The following is a 5,634-nucleotide window of genomic DNA, read 5'->3' as shown; positions in this document are numbered from 1 at the left end:
GAGAGAGAGAGAGAGAGAGAGAGAGAGAGAGAGAGAGATTGAGAGCAATCTTCCACTAGCAGTCCACTTTCCAGGTGTTCCAATAACCAATTCCCATTGGAATATCCTATAATGGTTGCTGCTGTCCTGAAAAGGGCCTTAATCTGCCTTAATTTGTCTTTATGAATAAAGCCACCCTGGAGTCTTCTATTTGTGAGCAAAATTGTAAACAATTCAATAGTTTATGAATAAAACTACTGCTGTCCATTATGGCTGAGCCTCTCATTTTCCCAATCTCTCCTTTTAAACACAACCAGCAGCCTTAGGAAATTTTCAGTCATCTATTTTCTACTTGGGCTAGGTACACGGCGTACCTAGTGGTGCTGAGATTTTATAGCCCTTGAACTAGTCCATTTCATTGGTCACAGTGCAGTAGAGAGTAAGTTCCCATGATTTGTAGGGCACAGATTGGAAGCTTTTTCCAGGGAAGTTTCCCTTGTTCATTCTTTGGATATCAGGTGAAGGCAATATAGCTGACTAGCTTGTGAAAAGGAGGGTTACTCCTTACCCCATTAGTCAGTTAGATATTTTGTTTCAGAAGATGAAGATTCCTTAAGTAGGGATTCTTAACCTGGGGTTCATGAACTTGATTTTTTCAGTATAATTGGTTTTCCTTGCAATCAATTTTATATATTTTTACTTTATACATTTAAAACATTATTCTGAGAAGGGGTCCCTAGACTCTCAAGACTGGCCAAAGAGTCCATAACACAAAAAAGTTTAAGAAACCCTGCCCTAGAGCCAGCGGCTGAATTCCTATGAATCTGAGATCGCTTCAGCCAATTAACAACAGAGCACGTTAGATCAGCTTCCCAGGCAATACACCAAGCTCAACATTTGAGACAGGAGAAGAACAAGGCAGTCATTGGAAAATATCCAGTCTCTTTTGCTTCCTTCTCCTGCAGGGTCTGCCTCTGAAATTTATTGCAGAAGTTTAGCAATCCCTGGGTAAAAGAAAAAAATTACTAGCTACATTTAGGAGAGGTGTAAAGAAAAATGGCAAAAATTATCTTTCCTTTCCAAAAATGGGAAACCCATCAAAGGAACTTCATCCCTAACAGAGAAAATAACATCTGGAAGATTATAATGCATAAACAGCTATCAAGTAGGGTTATTCCTACACATCAAGATCTTAGAGGATAGAAATTTGGGGGAATTGGCACTGAAATAGAGCATTTCAACTGCTTTTTCTCTCAGTTGAGTCATTGATCATTCCTGTTTTTAATCTCTGTGCCTCAGTAGTGCCAGTGTCGTCCAGGACCTGTGTTGCTTTTAGGTATCAGAGTAGCCAAGACTTTGGTGACTGCTGCTAAAGTGGCTGTTGGAGAGTTCTTTCAGGTCTTTCTAGAGTTTATTGAGTATTCAAAGGCCTAAATTTTTACCTGCTGTTCCCCTAAGGATGTTGTGACATAATCATGAGAATATAATAGCCCACCCCTAGAAAAATTATGCTGAATTATATTCAGAAGGCAAGAATATGGAAACCAAGGCTAAATGAACTAACAGTGGAGCATCATTTAAAAACAATCCTAGGCACAGTGCCCTCTATTTCAAGTGTTTCTCCCCCTAAGCGCTGAATTTTCTGGCTACATCTTTTTTGGGGGAAGGGGGGAAGGTAAGACAATTGGGGTTAAGTGACTTGCCCAAGGTCCTACAGTAAGTGTCAAGTGTCTGAAGCTGGATTTGAACTCTGATACTTCTGACTCCAGGGCCAGTGCTCTATTCACTGTGCCACCTAGCTGCCACATGCTACATCTTACTTTCTAGATAAGGAAGGTCAATAACTGGGGTCAACCTATCATATAGTATGGTGAACCTAGGAGCTTACTGGAACCCTGCCTTCCTTATTTCAATTCATGAATCTGATGGAGCTACTGGAGTCCTGGGCTTTAATCTTTAGGATCAATGGAAACTCTTCAGTTGAAAGTTATCTTCTCTCTCTCATTAAATGTGCACTACCCCTAGCAATTCCTGGGGATACACATGCCTTTCCCTCAAAATTTCCTCCTCTTTTACCCATGCTTTTCCTTTTCTTTCTCCTCTTCTGCTTTTGCCTATTTCATTTGATGGGAGCTTAGGTAGTCAGATATCCCCACTTTCTAATTGACAACCATTTGGTGTCCCCAAGATAATTCCTCCTCTTTCCTGTCTGTAGCCAACCGCTCCAATTCCCCATCACCCGGCTGTCAACTGGGTGTACACAGCTGAAAATAGGCACAATAGGATGTGAGTGGGGGAGGAGGAGGAACACATTTTTAAGTAGTGAGCCATTTAAACTGCAGACGAAAACACAGACAAGGAGGAAAGGCATGAAAATGGAACTTGTAGATGTCAGTAATAATTTAAAAAGCCACCAGATATCATCACTTTCTCCCTAAGGAGAATACCACACAGTTGCAAAAGAAATAAGGGACATCCTGGAATAAAAATGAAACTCCCAACTCCCACTGAGACTGGCAGGATTTCAGGATGCCATGCCTTCATAAGCAACACCCGGCCCCAGGAGAAAACATATGGGACTTTCTGGGACGATCAGTGCTCAAAGTGTGGCATGGCACAGAACCAGGGATGACATGCTATGATCTTTGAGAAGAAGACAAATTATGGTGAGGACAAGGCATGGGGCCAGGCAATATGATCTGAGTCACAGGATTATTTCTGCAATAGGATGCTACTTCCATCGGATCATGCTTCTCTCTTGAACTGATAAGAGTTGGCAAAAAAAAAAAAAGTGGGGGATGGGAGAGGGAGGGAAGAAGCGAATGAGACAATATATGTGTAAGTGTTTAGCACAGTGCCTGGTACATAGTAGACACTTAAAAAGGTTTAGGGATTAATTGCAATAATGTAAAAATAGGCTAAAAAAAGAGTTCAAACATGATACTTCAGCATCTTGAATACAATGAGGGACACAATAAGGAAAAAATAAGTAAGTAGAACTATAGTTCAGAAATTTTAGATCATAACATACAGGATAAATAATGTGGAGGTCAAGACAAAGAAAGAGTTCTTATAAAAGGTCATAGTAAGGTAAAATTACTAAAAATAAGATGTTGACAGGGATGAGATATTTTTAACTAATTGCTTAAATAAATGACGTAGGGAAGGAAGAGCAAATGAGGAAGAAATATAGATAATTAGATGAATAAAATAAAGAAAAAATAATTTAAAATTAGAGAACTTCTGAAAAGATAGGCAAATGGGAGCAGGTGAAGAGGAGACAACCTGTGGCGACAGATGAATTAACTTAAAATGAGATAGAATAAAAACAATTCTAAAGAAATAAATGGAATAAAAACAATAACTTTTCGTGTGAATGGAGATAGGCAGGGTGTCACTATGGTTGGACTGCTGCACTTGAACTCAGTTGTGAAATTAGGCAAAACACTAAACCTCACTGAACTTATGCTTCTTCATCTTTATCGAAGGGATACTTCTCTTTATAGAGGGAATACTTATGTTATCTACCAAAGAGGGCTGTTATCAAGGAAATAATCATGTTGATTGTTATTTTGAAGGGAGAGGAACTTTTTTTTCTTTCTTTTCCTATATCCCAAGAACACTCTGGGCCCTGACTGCATAGGACACCTCTGACACTGTTGCATCAGGAAAAATTGTACCAGGTCATTGTGCGCTACAAACTGCATGCCTATATCTATGGATGTCCTATATCTATGGACCTTTTTTCCCCATTGGCATTTCTCTTCAGTCAGGGCATGCAATGGTTTATTTGCAGCATCTCAGCATTGGTGCGTGGTGCAGGAAGAGGAATTAATTCCTACTATGCTCAAACTCCCATCACAAAAACTTTTAGAGGCGACAGTTGAATAATATTTGGTTAGTCTCAAATTTTATTTTCTCATATTTACTAGGAAGGAAGCATGGTGTAATGGGGAAAACACTGGGCTGAGTCAGAAAGTCTGTATTTAAATCCTGTCTTAGTCACTGTGTGACCTTGGGCAAGTCTTGGGACCTCTATTGCCTCATCTGTAAAATGAAGAGGTTGGATCCCATGATCTTGGGTTCCCTTTAACTCTTAACCAGGTAAGTTGTGAGATTCAAATGAGACAACTGGTGTAAAGCATTTTGCAAACCTTAAGGTGTTATATAAATGCCACTTATTACTATTATTTTCTATAGTTATCAGGCTTCCAGAAGGTGGTTATGATTTCATTCCTCCAGACTCGTACTGCACTCCTGCTGAGCTCAAGCAATGAGGCTAGATCCTAATTCACTTAAACAGTCTAGGCAATGTCAGCACTGGCTTTATCATATACCCTTTTGTTTATAGTTATGTCTTCATTTTCTCTTGACCTCAGAGTTTCTCAGCCTCCTGACATTATGACTTAACTACTTCAAAATATTGTCTGCAACTAAAGTCTCCATTTCCTCATTACCAATCCTCTTCTCAACTTTTTGCAATTTGGATTCCATATCTACCACTCTATTGAAACTACTCCAGGGTCACCAAGAACCATGCCATCACCAAATCAAACGGTCCCCCCCCCCCATTTTTATCAGATGGACCTCTTTGTGACTTTTGAGGTTATTGACTACACTCCTCCTACGAGGTACTCTTTCTTTCTTGGCTTTAGATACATATTTTTGTTAATGAACAACTTCTCTAACCACTTCATCTGTCTTCTGGCTTTTTTCCTGATCTTCTAAATTTGGTATTTCTCAAAGATCCTTGGTCTTCTTTTTTCTCTCTCTACTCTTTCTTCCTTGGCAATATCATTCATTCCTATCATTTCAACCACTATTGCTCTGTAGAGTTGAATCCCCAATGCATATTAAGTTCTGACCCTTCTTGCGAATGCCAGATCACACCAAATGTCCTATCAGTACCTTAGAATCAGAATCATAGATTTTAGAGCTAAAAGGGCCTTACAGGTGAGTCTTCCTTATTTGACAGATAAAGAAACTGAGATACAGAGAGAATAAATGACATCCCCAGGGTCACACAGCTAGTAAGTATCCAAGGTAAGATTTGGACCAAAGTCTTCCTCATTTCAAGTCTAGAATTCAATCCACCAATTCATACTAAAATCTGAAATCCAAACTTGTCTTTTCACTTAAATCTAGTCCTCCTTACTTCACTGTTTCTGTCCATGACACTATCATTTACTGTCTCTCACATAGTTAAAACCTTGAAGTTATCTTGGATTCATCTGTCTCCTTATATCACTTATATTATATGTATCACTTATATCCAATAAGTTACCAGATCCTTTCTGCAACATTTCTCACATCCATTCTCCCCTCTTTTTCCCACTCTTGTCCCTCTGTCAATAGCCCTCACTATTACCTTCCTAGATTTACCTCTACTTTCTGCCCTTTCCCTTCATTTAGCATAGAAGTTCTCATGCCATTTGCCTGTTTAAAAACATTCACTGGATCCCTGAATGGGTTGCCATTGTTGAAACTCCTCTCCCTAGCTTTTCAAGGACCTCAAAAATCTTGTGCCACCCCAATTTACTAGTCTTATTTCATACTGCTCCCCATCATGTACTTTATACTATTTTTGTAACTATATTTTATTTTTACACTAAATTGAACTACTCTCCTCTACTCCTCAGTCCTGTCCTTCCCCTG

This window comes from Petaurus breviceps, unplaced genomic scaffold (genome assembly GCF_028583685.1).
Source record: "Petaurus breviceps papuanus isolate PSGF00001 unplaced genomic scaffold, PetGlider_PUasm1.0 78, whole genome shotgun sequence".
NCBI classification, from domain to species: Eukaryota; Metazoa; Chordata; class Mammalia; order Diprotodontia; family Petauridae; genus Petaurus; species Petaurus breviceps.
The sequence above is the reverse complement of the archived record's forward strand: the minus strand, read 5'-3'. Positions refer to the sequence as shown.